Source organism: Ptiloglossa arizonensis, chromosome 9 (assembly GCF_051014685.1).
Source record: "Ptiloglossa arizonensis isolate GNS036 chromosome 9, iyPtiAriz1_principal, whole genome shotgun sequence".
In the NCBI taxonomy this organism is placed as follows: Eukaryota; Metazoa; Arthropoda; class Insecta; order Hymenoptera; family Colletidae; genus Ptiloglossa; species Ptiloglossa arizonensis.
In genome coordinates this window covers 16,051,000-16,067,536 of record NC_135056.1, presented here as the reverse complement: position 1 = coordinate 16,067,536, position 16,537 = coordinate 16,051,000, and positions in this window count along the sequence as shown.

Below are 16,537 nucleotides of genomic sequence, written 5' to 3'. Positions count from 1 at the left end.
AAAAAGATCTCTCGATTCCTCGTCGGGCTCGATCCGATGTCGTCGCGTCGAGCTACTTAACCAAAGACTTTGTTTACGAGAGAGTCAAGGGTGAAGCGGTGGTCCGAGTCGAGAACGAGAAAGAAGAAGAAGAGACGCTCGTAAAAATTGGTGAGCTCTCAACAGGGAGGAACCTCGAACGCCCTCGGGGAGGTGCTAAAATCTGGGGCATAAACACTGACCGCGACATAAAATGAGTCTCGAAGTATTGAATCGTTCTTTCGGCCTTTTTTCCCCTCCCCACCCCTTTCCGCCCGTTACCACGGTCGGCATAAATCACTGCCGCCTTCGTATTTATATTCATAGGCGCGTTGAGGAAGATTGAAGAGCTGTGGGCCCGCTGGGAATTGCTCGTAAAATCCGTTAGATTGTAAAATATTGTTGCGACGATCCCAAAGGCCGACCATCTTCCACCGGATGGAGAAGGTTACGCGAAGATCGTTCGCGCGGACTCGCGTCTCGATACAGGGTGGATCGGTATCACAGATACGATCGTAACCGAGCAATGGAAATCGCGGGAGGAGGGACGGAAAGAAACGCAGCAGGAAACGCGGCCACGCGAAACGATGAATCCTCCTTCGAAGGTATTCACCTTGTCGCGTTTTCCGGGCTTTAAGGTCTTTGTACCGTTACGCGTACCGTAGGATGACTGATATCTCGGGAGCGGAGAGTGTCGACAACTTATTACCAGCGACCTTATCGCGTATTACCAAACCACGCACGACGTAGAACACTGGTCGAGTAGAGCGTCTACTTTAAAAACACGTTCCACCTTCTATCGCGTGTAGAACGATACGAGGAATTTAGCTCGCTCGCTCGAGTTACTTCTCTTTAAATCTACCGGTGATCCGTCACCTCATTCTCCGGGTTGGAGAATTTTTTTTTTCCTTCGAAAGTAATTCCTCCTCGAATTGCGTTTCCTTGGACTTTTTCCTCGTTTGGCGAGTTCGGTTAATCGGTGGAGTTTATATATAATTTCGACGCATCCTGTTTGTTCGACCGAAGAAGATATTTCTTTTAATTTTCGACGCACCGATTCGTCCCCGAGTTATTTTCGCTCTTCTCTCACTTTGCGTGTTTCGTTGCGGACGTTTCGTGTACAAAATCGTCCCGAACGATATTTCACTGGACCAACCGGCAGAGAATCCTCAGTGACGGTAGAGCCGACCGCGATACCGTTCGAAGGACATTTCGAGGCATCGAGGAGGTATTTACCGGCGGGCGTGTTTCGCGCGTTAAATATCTCGGAAAGCGTTCGCGACGCGCATCTGCATTTTGCGGTCGAGCCGCTTGAACGTTACGAGGACCGGCCGTAAATATTTATCGCCGAGTTGCGGTAACGATATTTGGCGGGCGATCTGGAAGGTCGACGGCGAGGAAAAAGAGTTCGTCGGTGGTCTGTTTCGCCACTGAAACTCTGCACCGTGGACGATATTCGTGGCGGGCGAGGGACGACGAGGAAGAAGAAACGGTCGGTCGGTGTCGTTGGTCGTCCGTTCTGAAACCGCAGACTCGTAAGACACGCTCGTCTGGCGGAAGTCTACGCGCAACATCGATGAGTAATGCGACGCGAACGGCCAGTTATTAATCACCGTACCGAGTCGAGTCGAGTCGAGTCGAGTCGAGTCGGGTCGAGTCGAAGAAGCCGCGCGAGAGAGGTCAACGGATATCTCCGCCGAACGAGACGAGGAGATGCCGTTGGAATATCGATCGACGATATCCGCTCGAGGACGTCCTCCGTTCGAGTCGGGCGGATCGGTAGCGCTCGATCGGTTACGCGAGCTCGTACAACGAACCGTCCGGTTGCGCAACCGGGTCGTACGCGCGATAGAAAGTTGCTCCGCGCGATAAAAAACGATACGGCGATTACTTCGATCGGTGGGAATTTCTCGGGTGGTCGATTTTCGATCTGGAATACCGACGACACTCGGGGAACGCTCGACTCGATCGACTCGTGTTTACCAACGTTGGTCGCTCGCGTGCGCGCCGTGTTACGATCACCGAGCAGTCGGGAACACGAGGCGCGAGCGTGGTCGCGGGTCGTCGCGATTCATCGATGCTCGCTGTCGTACGTATCGAACGTTGGTATCGGGCCGTGTAAACCGATCGCGATTCGTTGATCTTCGCGTAGGAACGGTTTGCCGGGACCGTGGCGTTAACGCCGACTAATTTCTCGCACGGTCTGTTCAGCGAGAGGTATGGATGTCGTTCGTCGGCGCGCTGCTCGTATCGAGTACTCCCGTCGATTATTTCGAGACGACGACGACGACGTTCGATCGTAATTAACGCAGTATGGCGCTTTATTTATACCGGCGATATATTATGTAGCGCGCGATACGTTCACGGTCGTACGCAGATACGCGGTACATATGTAGCGACGCGTATGTACGTATAAGGACATAGACATCGGCACGTGCTACCAGGGTACAGAGGGGGGCCTTCGAGTTCGATCCTCCCTTCGTCGACCACCTCCTCGCTGACGCCACCCGGTCGTACAGAGGAGGAGGTTCGGTGGGTAGGGGTGGTTGACAGTGACAGATGACCGCTGTCCAGAGTCCAATACGTATACCCACTGGACTGGCGGACAGTCCATAGTGTCCTGGAAGCACCTACGTAACATTCCCCCGGTACACGCGGCGTGCGCGCGTACGCGCCTGCTACACGATAGTAATTCGAGGTTGCACCGGTCACGGATACGCCGCGAAATGTCACGTAGCTATCGTCCAATGACATACCTCGCTCGCGACGTTCCTCGCGACTGACATTTCGCTCTTCCTCTTTCCGGAGGGATCGAAACGTTCCCGTTCTTTGCGATACTTACTCCGAAACAACGATCATAGGCGTATCGTCGAGAGGTCCGCTTCTAAGCGTCGCGAACACAAACGAATGAGATTTTTGGGGAAAAAGAAACTGGTTTTCTGCTCGGTATTACCCTCTTCTTGGAACTATTCTTTCGTGGTCGTTCCTCGAGTCACGGTCGAGAGAAATTGTAATTTTTGTATCGAGGATTTGTCACCGATCTCGCAAACACGGCCTCTTGCCAACGACTTGACCGATACTAGCAGTGGGCATTCGATATAATTACCTTTGTAGATATAACTACCCTTGTCGATACTCGAAACGTCACACAGAGTTGTAAATTATCGTCGACGCTTTCGTTCGTTAATTCACTGATTACTCCATCTCGCTCGATCTCGAGCTTCGATCGTCGTTCATCTTCGTCGTGTCCTCGGTCAATAACGAGCAATCCTCGCGATCCTAGGAGAGTTACCGGGACCGTGACCGAAGTGGGGATGTAAACACAACTGGACCTTGTGCGGACGCTACATTCGCCAGAAGTGTTCTTTTCGTTAATATTAAGGGTATGTATGTATATATACAGGCAAGCTCCCTCGTAACTTTGTCGTGGAGCACAGTGCGCAGTTGTTCGCGTCATTGGTATCTACGTCTCGACACGTAGATCTTGGTGGGGTCTCCGGTTCACTCGTGTTTCAACCTCCAAAGTTCTCGAACGTCTCGATGGTATCGAAGCAGTCTTTGCAAGGATTATGTAAGTTTCTCAACATCTACGGCTATCGAATTAACCTTTTCTCCCGTGAATTGATTCAACTTCGACGTATACGGAATACCAAATTTCTAGCCATATTCCGTACACGTTGTTTTGTACATCTGTCGTGTCTTTTTTCTTCAATGTTCTTTTCTTTCGTACGACACTACAGTCAGATTCCTATATTATTTTCAACGAATTAGTCCGCGAACGAATAAATTTTCCGAGAAAGAAACGTATGTCCATTTCAGAAATTCGTCTGAAATTCATCGTTGGATTTTCATCGACTTTGCAAACACGAGCACGATGGACATTTCGCGAAAAAGAAAACATATTCCCGCGAATGTACGCGACTCGAACGATCGACTCCTCGAAACTTTTGTTTCGTATATTATTCCACGGGAACGCGTTCGCTTTGGCAAGAAGTCGTAATTTTTACGTCGACGATTTTCATCAATCTTGTAGCGGTATCGTGGAACTCGAACGCGATCCGGGGGCTTATATCGCTAAGAATCGCGACACTCCATTCGACGATCGATCGATCAAATCCCAACCCGGACGCGAAACTTTTCGACGATATCGGTGCTCGGAGATCCGAGTTTATCCTTCGTCGAAGAAACAACCCCACTCGGGACTCGGGTCGGGGATGATACCAGATTCGGAATTCCGAGCGGCACTCGGGCGACCCTTGACTAATTACCGGGGGATGACTGGCATCTTCTCTCACTTATCTCTATAGCTTGCTCCCTTTCAATCGAATTACTTTTTCTAGGTATTCACTCGTGCGCCGTCCCAATTTTTTGGCTAATTGACCGACGGCTCCGCTACGCCCGGATCGGTCCGGGATCGGGAGAAAGCGCACCGAGACATTTGTCTTGTCACTTTGGACGGATTGAATTCGGAGGACCGACCCTTAACCTTCTGGTTAGTCTCCCCCCTTTCCTCTATCGGTCGATGGTTCGCGACGAACTCTTCCGAGAAGACCGAACACGGCTGAACGCGATATTGATTCCGGATTTCGTGGAAACGCACTTGCGCGCCTCGTCGCAACTTCTTTTTAGCGAAATCGTTACGAATTTTCAGACGAATTTGAACGACGTTCAGCTACGAATTTTCATCTTCTTATGAAGATACCGACTTGGTGGTTTTCGATATTCTACTTCGATTTTCGCAACGCGAGAGTAATTTTGGAGTTGTAATCTTAGTGTTACCAATAGTGTGTATAGTGAAATCTTCCGTAGGAAGAAAAGGAACATTATGTATGTTTTTATGCGACAGTGTATTAGGAAATGTACTATTCCTATACTAGAATTTTTACACAGCAAAGGATTCACATAGTAGGAAAGGTTCGCTACTAATAGAAGCTTCGTGTATGATTTACATAATTTTCCTACGGAAGAAAATGAACACTCTGTATGTTTCCATGCTATAGTGTATTAAGAAATGTCCTATTCCTATAGTAGAATTTTTACACATCAAAAGATTCACATAATAGAAAAGTTTCGCTACTAATAGAAGCTTCACGTAAGATTCACACAATAGGTGTACCGTTGTAATGCAAACTCGTATCTAAAATTCCTCAAGATCCGGAACTACGAGTGACTCGCAGCCCAGACCAAACGAGCGAAAGAAAACTCTGTAAAAATACGTAAAAATAGTTGTCCGTACGTGAGGAGCTTTCGTCTAAAATTCTCGATTCTGGTGCTCGCAATTGGTTCGGTGGCGGGCCATCGTCTTTTCCGCGGCGCGGTTTAAGCCCTCCTTATTCTTCGAGGACTTTCAATTTAGCATTTTACGATTGTTGATAATAAGGGTGAGTTAGGCCGCAGGTGGTGGGTTTCGCAGAACGGAACCGTACCGCAGGGTCCCTCGCGACGATTTCGTACACGACGCGGTATCGAAGGGCCTTTTGTAAACAGCCCTAATGCCTGGTTACGACTCGGCTGGCTCGTCGCGCGGCCGCCTCGCCCGGGCGTTCTTTATGATATTGCTGGATTAGACTGAAATATTTCACACTTGGAAATATCTTCCGTGCTTACGTTTTACGACGATGCTCGCCCCCTCCACCTCCCCCCACTTCCACCGGTACGCTCTCGCGAACTGTCGTAAACGTACTAACTAGATGCGCTCTCGTTTCGTGGAATTCTGTCGCTCTCGAAATGGCTCTCCCGCTCGACTAATCTCCGGTCGACAATTACATTTCCATTCGTCGAAATTGCCACGGTTGTCGAGGATTCGCGCGCGAATCGACGAAAAATTTCGGCCCGGTTCGTCGCCTTCGGGCGGATTTCTTCGCGAATTCGTCAATCGTCCCGCGACGACGTCACACGCGTAACGATCGTGCCAAAGAAATCGTACAAACCGAGGGAGCGATCGCGAGGAAAAAAAATGGTACCCGTAGATTCGGTATCCGGCTCTTGGACAACGATAATGAGTACGAATTCGTTTCGATTCCCAACGGAAAGGAAACCGCGCGGCCCGATAGCGGGATGAATAATTGCGACGACAGACGGGGATAAATAATACATCGAGCGACGTTATCTGGCGGCGATGAGTTAGAGCCGAGCGGAAACTTGGCCGCGGGCGTACGCCGCAAGACCGTGGCCTTAAAGGGTAGATCCTAATCTCGGTGAACCAGAACCGCGAAATGAGGAATCGTCTCGAGGTGACGGTGCCGTATTCGCGCGAACCTACTTATCCGGCTCCTCGCGGGGAACGGAGATATCGCGATTGTCGCGAGAATCTCTTCGTCCCGTTTAAATCTCGGGATAACAGCGATTCGAGGACAGTGAGGATGCGGAATTTTTTTGCTATCGTACATTTCTCTTTGTTCTTCCGATCGAAAGTAACGAAGACGGACGTACGATTAGAAAAATAGAAAAATCTTAGGATCGGGAAAAATCTTAGGATATATCTCTCACGGGAGAGACCATACGTGGGTCTACACGGACCCGTCATTTAAATACGCGAAAGTTTCGAAAAATTCTAGTGTTTTATCGCACCTTTTTTAATTTTCAAGGGCAGACGTACCAACGATACAATCGAGCTGTACAAAAGTCTTTCCGGGTCCGAGATGACCCATACGCGGCACTTCGGTTCGAGCGCGATGCTCGTTTTTCCGTAAATTTTCTCGGTGGTTCGTCCCGTCGAGAACGTATCGCGGCGATTTAGCAGGTGTCAGCCGTTCGATTCCTCTCCGCGTAGCAACCGGCGCAAAAACGGTCTAATTTGATTGGAGAGCACCAACCTCTTAGGGATAAAAATACGTTTCCGACGAGACAAACCGAGCATCCCGTACCCGGTGTTTTCGGGGCGGGATTTGAAAAATGCCGAATCCAATTTCCCTGATGATGGCCCCTCGGGATTCGCAGGGCCGACCCCTCTCTCTTTCTCCCTCTCTCTCACTCTCTCCGTGTTTCTGTGTTTTCGTCGTTTTCGCGTACCGACGCGGAGTCCTCGATCCCTCCGTTGTCGCCGGCTAAAAACAAATAGGGTAAGAGATAATTCGTTTCCGTGACCGATGAGAATCCTCCGGTGTTCTCGGCTATCTCTGAATCTAGAAAAATTAACGGACGAAACGTTACGTCGGTCGAGGCCGCGTGACATCACCGTTTTCGAACCAAGATCGACAAAATGGCGGAACGTGGCGAGCGATCGATTCGCAGCGTACGTTGGCGTTTCGTCGTTCGAATTTCGAAATACGTGGTTCTCGAATCTCCCGTAGCTACCGGACCGGAAAGCAAATAATCGATTCGGTTGGAATTACGTCCGAGTTAGCCGACGGTGAACAATTTACGAAGGTTGATCGAGTTCGCGCAATTTTCGGGTAATTTTCGAGAATCTCGGGTCCCTCTCGCGCGGCTGTACTTTTCGATAATGATATTTAACAGATTAATAGACGGTGTACGATGAGCTCTCGATATTGGACACTGTCCGGTGAACCCGCTCCGAGCGGAACGCCATCGACGATATCCGATCGTCGCGCTGGAACTCTGGATAACCAGGGTGGCCCGGCGATAACCGCATTCGGAGCGACAAGGGTTAATATTCCGTGATACGGTGGCGGTGTAATCGGGCCGCTCGGGTACACGCGTTTCGGATAACTGCGCTCGATCATCGGTCGCGAAAGCAGCCGCGCGGCTCTAACGTTACGCCAACGTGTCATTAAATCGCGCGAGATCGTTACGGGGAGCGGTGCGAAAGCCGTGCAACGATCGTGCTCGCGTCCGACACACACACACACACGCACAAACACACTCTCTCTCTCTCCGGCGGTTAATTTTATGTAAAACGTAAGGTCGCGAAATTATATCAACAAAGCTTGACCCGCCTGGTGCGCGCGGGCTTCGTCGCGAATTACCTTGCGTGTAATTTTCCATCGCCGGCTGGCACACTCGCCGCGCGTCTCCGCGTCTTTACGGCCGGAGCGTTGCACCTCCGGCGTCGGTTATTACTTTTCCTTGACAATAATTAAGGGGATTTCTCGCGACGAACGACCCATTAGGCGTGTTGCAGTGATAAAACCGGGTCGAACGGTATTATTTCCGCGAAACGGTAACGGGACGCGGTAAACGGGCTAACGTACCGTCCGTGTGTACTTCCATCCGCGCGGACTAATTAACGAGGACATAACCGGCGCGAAGGTGTTCTCGTCGTCATCGACGCACGGTGGCTGGTCGTTTACGCTCGGTCATCGTTCGGAAGACGCGACGATCGCGTCGCGGTGACGCTGTGTCGTCGAGCGTGAACCACTCGCAAGTACCCCGTGTCTTTGCATTCGGTGGAACTGGCTCGTTTCGTCGGCGAACTGCGCGCGAGATATATCGTAGGACATCCTGTACCCGCAGGGATAATCCTCGTGGCGTTCTCGACTCGCAGGAATTGCGCGACATTAAACTCGCTGCGCGAACTTGGCCTGGGATCTCGCCTAGAAACAATGAGCTGACAAATATCTTAGTCCGTCGCCGCGGTTCCCCCGGGGCGAGCGCTTAGGCTCCGCTCGGCCCTTGGACATCGTTCTGTATCGTAGCTAGGGTTACGAGTTCGCCAATTGCTCGGATCGCGATGCGCGGGAAATTAATAATCCGATTAGACTTCTCGTTTTCGAGGAGCTCGAATTTGCGGGGGAAGGACCAACGTTTTCCCGCTTACTGCTTCGATCGAGACGAGAAGTTTCTTTGTCGGGAGTTACGTCAGCGGTTGGAAAATAAACCGAATGTTGGTAAAAAGAAGTAAACCAAAAGAAGTAATGGGTGTACTTGTAAAGTGTAACGGTATACCCAACTACGATATTATAGGAACACTTCTTTTGGTTATTGGCGCACAACGCGATCCTCTCTCTCCTCCTCGGTTCTTTCGTTCGATGACGTTGACGCGATAATCGATAATACGAGATCGCGTCTCTCGAGTCTGCGTAGAGAGGATGTCGTCTACGCTCGGTACAAGCAAACGTGACAGAGTAGTCGCGCTAATTTTCCTTCTCCGCTCGTTTCACCGACGAGCTTCGCGATATTGTACTTCCGTCCCAAGGATTTCGCGTTAAACGCGTCGATCTATCCGTGAACATAGCTCGCGCGAGGAACAATGCGGTGACGAATACGATCGTTCGTAACGGGGCACCCCTGCGGCGTCTATTTCATCGACTTAAGCCGGACATCGGTAAAGTTGAACATCGGGAGGGGTCGCCGGTCTGGGAATCTGCTCGAGAGATCAGGGGTCGTAACTTAAGAGGACGGTTGCCGTTTGTTGAGAAAATTGTACCTCGAGGACGAACGCTTCGCGATATTGTACCGACCGGGAGACCGTCTGGGGCGAAGATTACTCGTTTAACGTTTCGGTGTTGGGTGCGTGCCCTTTCGGACGGGGGTATTCCTTTGTCCTTTTATTTCCAGCGGAACGATCGACGAATATTCGTCCATCGAAAGGGACACGACAGAGTACGAAGATACTTGCGATCTATAGATTGTGCGCTGATACGAGATACCGTGGAAGATAGTGTACGGTAATTTTCACAGGAAGGAAACGAGAAACGTACAACAACGTGTACGCAATTGTAGCGTGAAAATCTAGGACAGAAGAGGGAATTGCAAAGATGCGCGAACGACGCAGCCAACTGCAGCGGTTGTCGTTCGAGACAATTATCATTCGCAGTCGCGTCCCAAGTTGTAAAAAGATGTAGGATATTTTATTCCGCGTTAATCCGTACACTCGATAAAGTCCTCCGTAGAACGAAGTCCACGGGAATATTAAACGAGGCTTGCTCGAGTCGCTCTAAATTGTCGAGAGTAGCGTTCGTACTCGCGCGAAACATCGTTACGGTATCCACGTCACGGAGATCGGTGGTCAAACGACACCTTCGTTCGTTTCCAGCGCGATATTGTTCGTCGTGGTGGATACGAGGAGCTACCAGGATCGACCGCGTCGATCTCGCGGGCGGATAAATCTCGATAGGCGATGGCGTGTTTGACGCGTGTCGCGGACGTGACTGGAACCGAGGATTACGCGTCGAGGAGGGACGCGCACGGTGAAGACAAAGAGGCGTCGGTGAAGCCTCGCGAGCGTCGAGGGCTACGCGTTGTTCGTAAATAGCAATATCTGTCGGTTATCGAAGAGGCGGTCGGTTCGGTAACGAGCCATCGACGAACCGAGGCCACATGGGTCCCGATAATCCCGGAAGGGGTTACCGAACCCTTGTGGAATGATTTGCGAAAATTTGAATCCCTCTTCTTCTCTTTTACGGGTCCCCGTAACCTGGATATTATCCATTCCCGGTCTTCCTTTTCGCCCCTCCGCCCTATCCGTTCCCCGTGACGAGCGAACCGCGCCCGCACCCGCTCCAGGGTTTTCTTTCCTCTCGTCCCGCTCGTCTCGCCCTCCTAATGATTTTCGGAAGACGAACGCCGGTTGAACGTTACAACTTAAGCCGCGAGAGCGACACGATGTTAATTAGAACGGCGTCTGGGAGCGTACCGCAGCCCCTGAGAGAGACTTAGCGACTTGACTTGATTTCGAGGTTTTGGGCCAAATTTGAATTAGGGGTGGCTTCGCTGCACAGCCAACCAAAGGCATCCACCAGCCAGCCAAATCCCGTAGGAAGTTAGCGCGGATTACAGGGCGCATCCATCACTCGTTTCTTTCGCGTTACGGCAACGAAACACCGGGAATGGTATCGTCGTTACTCTGTCTACGGTGTCTTAACTTTTCTCTGCTCGAACGATAACCGGATACGCGCAGAGGAGTACAGTTTGCGAACGTGCCGCGAACTCTATCGAACAGTTCAACGAATTCTCGTACTATTTTACTACCCTGTATCTCGACATTTCGAACTTCGACGGTGTATTTTCACCATTTTCGTCCACCTACGCTTCAGAATACCCTCCTTCTCGGTATTCTAACACTCGACTGATACTCGATAGATTCATTTAATCGTACATTTCGTATCGAACATTGCCCAATTACGCATCGTCTCCGTGACTATTCGATTCACCGTTCCTCGATATTTTATTTCCGTATATTACTTTACCTCGTGTTCTCACCCTTTTGGTCTATCTACGCTCGTCGTCGTCCTCTCGTTCAAAGTTCTTCTCACCCCCCACTCGGATGTACTCCATTTTACTTAATCCTACGCTTCGTGTCGCCATCGAAAGACTCGGTGTTCCGCGTGCGTCGGAAGCCGCTCGATACTCCGAGGTAAACGTTCGAACGGGTGTCGCGAACTTTTAAGAAATCGTCGGAACTTTTCACGGTAGATTGGGCGCGTGGTCGTTCGAAATTTCCGAATCTCCGTAGAAGTTTCAGCGTCGTCGTCGTCGTCGTCGCGGAGTAACGACCACCCCGCCGGAATAACATTGTCTCCTAGCGCGGTGGAATTCACTCGAAAGGACGAAACGCGTAAATGTGTAAAAGTCTCCTCCACAGGATCCGCACGGTTGCGAACACCCCGTTGGATACTCTGCTAATTGTTTCGTTCCGAGTCCGCGACACCATTGTCCCGTCCCTCTTTGAAATTCTCGAACGATCCTCTAGGTGTATCCGCGATCGCGTGCCCCAGGAGGAGAGGAGGTCCCGGTTGGGTCGAAGCTGATCTCCTTTTAAAAAGGCATTAAACCCGATCGCGCGAGGGGCGCGATCACGGAATAATATCTCGTAATTAAAGCGAAGCCCGTGGCGGACGAGTATCAGTCAGACTTAGCGCGGCGATCTGTCAAGTCGCTCCGCGAAAAATCCGGGCTGGAAAATCTCAACCCTTTTACGCACGGTCACGTGACCTGTCAGTGAAAGGGCTCCCCAGACACGTGACCGCGCCGTGTTTCCGATACGCGTGTCAAATCCCGAAACGAAATTCTTCGTGCACTCCTCCCTCTCCCCCCCGGTCGCGTCTCTCCGCGTAAAATATACCTTTCCGCGTATAATTCTATTTTTTCTCCCCGCTCCCCCCCGTGGTTTTCAATATTTTCCTACCGCGACCCCAAACTCGCTGTCGTACGCAGATGTAAATGTCACCGCGCGCGGCGACTTCTCCTCGCGCGTGTTAAAAAAAACGACACGTTTAATTAAGCGTTCGATTAAATGTCCACCTGCGACGGACAATAGGAGATATTTTTGTTCGCGCCGGTTTCGTTCGGCCGTTGGATGGATTTTATCGAGGGATTCGAGGAAAAGGAGAACCTCCGTGGAGAGAAAAGGAGAAAGAAATGGAAAGAAAAGACCACGGTCCGAGATCTCGTCTTCGTAGCTACGGTCTCCGTTAATTCTTCCCGGGGAGTTTCTTTTTCTTTCGGTTTTCTTTTCGGGATGACGTCACGGTGTCCAGCTCGCGTTACGGAGACGCCGGAAGAAGACGGGCACGTTAACGGCCTCGTAAAAGTTAACGACAATGTTCTCTTACGATTTTCCGCTATCCTTTCCTCACCCTCGAACTATCCGTTCTGAAAGAGCCGCGGCTGAAATTATTGCCGGCGACGTGGAATTAATTTCCGTCCCCGTTGCAGCGGATTGAATTTCCGTGCCGCTACCGTGCCCGTGGCCCGTCGTACATCGGGATTAGAAAAACTCATTGGCTGCGATTCCGAAGTTTTCCTCTGGTTCTGATTTTTACGACGCTACGGCCGGCAACTTTTAATCGAATATCTCCGAGAAACCACCGCGGAACTTAATCTCCTACTGTTTGCGGTACATCCGAGTCTTTTCGTGCACGGAAGAGCGATATTTTTTTATCGCGCGTTCGACCATCGATCCGAGAACCCAACGAAACCAGCAAAGGGATCGATGCTGGAATGGTGTTCGAGAAGAATTTTCCCTCTTTTCGAAGACCATCGACGACCACCAAAATGTTCACGATTGTTCGAGTGCCTCAAAAGTGTTTTTCGAAGATTCCAACGAAAAATATTCGTTTGGAGAAGGTAATTCGACTCTGGAATCTCTTTAAACGACGAGGGTAGAAACTCGTGATAAAAACGGAAGCTGTTCGAGGTACGAAACATATTTCCCTGGTAGTCGTTTCCGTGTAACGGTCATTGTTGCACGAAATTTCGAACGCAGTCGTTAGGCGCGAGTTCCCCCCGAATCGCGCGGCCGTAAATCCACGGCCAGGAATCTTCGATAATTGGAAGCCCGCTTAGCATATTTCTGGTTCTAATCACAGACACCAGTCGGTAAGTAAGGGCGGTTTAAAGTCTCCGGCAATCTCTCCGTTTCCCTCCTCCCCGAGCGCGCCACCCTCGTTGTACCGAGATAGGGGCTTAGGGGTGAGACCAATCTGCTTACAACCCCCTTAGTCTGAATAATTAACCCGGGGAGAGGAGAATGCGCGCACGACTTTTTGCCCGTGTCGTTTATTACGAAATCACCTTGTTCGTTAACTTCGTATTTGAATCTGAATAGGCGCGGACAAAAAGGAGCCGGTGAGAGGGGCGGGAGAGGGGTGAAACAGGTACGGTGACAAGGTGCGATCGTCGATCGATCTCTCGGAATTTGTCGTGCCCGGGTCCTAGGATGACTGCGAGCTTTTTTTCGACAATTTTTTCCTCCCCTCTCCGACTGGTTTCTTTTCGCTCTTTTTGCCGTCGAAGCCGAACCCTTCTTTTTTTTTTCCATCGTTCACCGCAAACACCTGAGCGTTTCCCAGGTACGTTTCGGGATATCGGTGACGCTCCCGGGTTAATTCTCCGTCATTAGTCACACGTCGAGCCGCGGCTCTGGCGGCGTGTCCGTGGAAAAATTTATTAGCGCTGTAGAGCACACGGGTTTCACGCATAAAAGTGTGTATTTGCATGCGAGTGCCGCGGCTTTCATTTGCCTAAGCCCACGGAGATCCGGAACGGCTGGGATTCGTCGAGGCTGATTTCAACCACCGCCCGCCGGTGGACCGGGGGTCGCGCGGGGTGGACGTCGGGATTAATGGCGATTTTGAATATTTAATTAATGAAAGTTCGCCCGACGAAGCCTGCTTTCGATGTCGTTTTTCCCCCCTTCGTGTTTCGACGTGTGTACGCCGGCGTGTGGTATTTTTTTTTTCTTTTTTTCTTTTTTTTTATCCGCACGTTTTCCGGTCCGTTCGTTTTTCCCGGACGCGTCGACGTTTGTCGGGAAAATTCCGACGAGTCTCGCTCTATCTCTCTCTCTCTCCCTCTCGTCCATGGTAACGTTTCATTATTCGAATCGCGCGAGCCTCGATGGAATTTCGCGGAAGCAAATCGCTCGTGAAGTATGCCACGGGACTCGGGTAGCCGTGATTAAGGGCGGTGCTCGCAATTATCTCGATTTGTCGAGTGAACGGATTATCACGCGAGGTCACTGGAACGTTACTTTTAATAACGAGGGTCGTTAGACTTCTGACAAATTTCGAGGCATCCGCCTACTTGGCGCGCGCCTCTACGCTCGGACGACCGTCTTCAATGGGAATTCGTTTAATCTTCGCCACGGGTATTAATTAATAACGGTCTCCGCCGGAAGATGATATCTGCCACGGTGCGGCGGGTTCGGAGGAGGGTCCGCGTGTACGACATCGGTGTTCTCGACGCGTGGATTAATCGCGCTTCGAATTCACGGGGCGCGATTTAATTTTACAGACTATCGTTACGATATTCTAACCATCGAATCTTCTTCGTCGACGAGTCTTCTTCATCGACGAGTTTTCTCCATCAACGTATTTTCTCGATCGAATCTTCTTCATCGACGAGTCTTCTTTATCGACGAGTCTGTTCCATCAACGTATTTTCTGGATCGAATCTTCTTCATCGACGAGTCTTCTTCATCGACGAGTCTTCTTCATCGACGTATTTTCTCGATCGACGAGTCTTCTCCATTGACGAGTCTTCTCCATCGACGAGTCTTCTTCATCGACGAGTCTTCTCCAACGACGAGTCTTCTCCGTCGACGAGTCTTCTCGATACTTCCGGATTCGAGCACACGTTCAGCCTCGATCGCGAAGTCACGGGCACGATAACGTTCGTTGCAGAAAGTAGAAAAAAAAAAAGAAAAAAACGAGCGAAACGCCCTTGAGAACGATCGTTAACTCTTGTTCGCGATGACCTCGAGCCATTTGCGCTTTACCCGTCGCCTGTGCACGCTGACTGAGTAAGTACAATCGTTTTTAGACCATACTGTATAAACCCCACGGGCAGAAAGGGGTTAGGGAAGATCATTATCAGAGGCTTAACCACGCGAGAATTTTTAATCAGAGGGTGCGCACCCCTTAGGGTAATACCGTTGCTGCCGATAAACGGACAACAATTGTCGCCCGGCTGTATTTAATTTAGGAAATCGCTGCGATCCGTGCGCGGACAATATTTACGCGGGCACGGTTTTCGAGTAGGTGCTACCCCGTAGGATTACTCGGCTCGGCCCAGTCATCGAAACCATGCGGTGACATTAGATGTTGCTCGGTGCGCGAGTTACCACTTTGCATTAGATTCCGCGCCAACGTAAACGCTCACGATGAAAATACTTTCACTGTTTATCGTTATCGCCGAGGGTGCATCCCGAATTTTGCCTCTTTATTCGACCGTGGCGCAATCGTACCCCTCCGAAAGAGGACGCAGGACCTCTGTTTTTTTCGTAAATATCGGTCCAGCTTCATCAACGTGGTATCGAGTTTCTCTTTTTCGAAAAAAGTGTCACCACGCGTTCTTAATTTAAAAATACAAACGATAGGAAGTTAACGCTTGCAAATTTAACACGACGGAAAATAAGATCGATGAGGGAAGATCTGTTCAAACAACGCGACAAGTGTATTCATCGCCGATCGGTTATTTTCAAGTAAAAAGCATCCGTTTCTGAAATTACCCAAGGTACGAAACACGAACGTACGCCGCAGGGTTAACGAACACGTCGCGTACGACGCGGTACGAAATTGCATTAGAAAATCATTGGTAACATCGCGACTGCGGTTGTAAAGTCCCTTCCCTAGCCGTGTTCCATTTACTTTCGACACCGTTTGCTGCCATTCACTTGTCCCGGAGTCGGTGTCGTTGACTAGAGCCTGACCCTCGAAACCACTAAACCGAACGAACCGTGGATAGAAGCCGCGTCCTCGGAGGAGCACTGATTAGCATCATCTTAAGGTCGTATACACGTCGTCGTAAGTATTCCGTCCCTTTGGCATTCATATGCAAAACTGACCAGATAGTGACCGCCGATTTACATAACGTTAGATCGACCGTGATTTCATTTAAGCGAGGGTTTCGCTCGACACCGTTGGAAACCGTTAAGAGGCAGAGCGCGGAGACGGCGCGTAGCGTCGGTGGCCGAGCGCAGAAAATTCATGCAAAGTGACGTCTCGAGAAGGAGCCATCGAGGAGGAGCTTTGTAATCGAGAGAGTAGAATCGCGTCTTCCCTCGTGAATTCGGTCGCAAGCAGCGCTCCTCTCGGGGCAGTGCGTGCACGACTCGCAATTGATTTCGACACCGTCGTCGCCCGAACGATTTCCATCCTGGGGAGTAAAGGGGGGC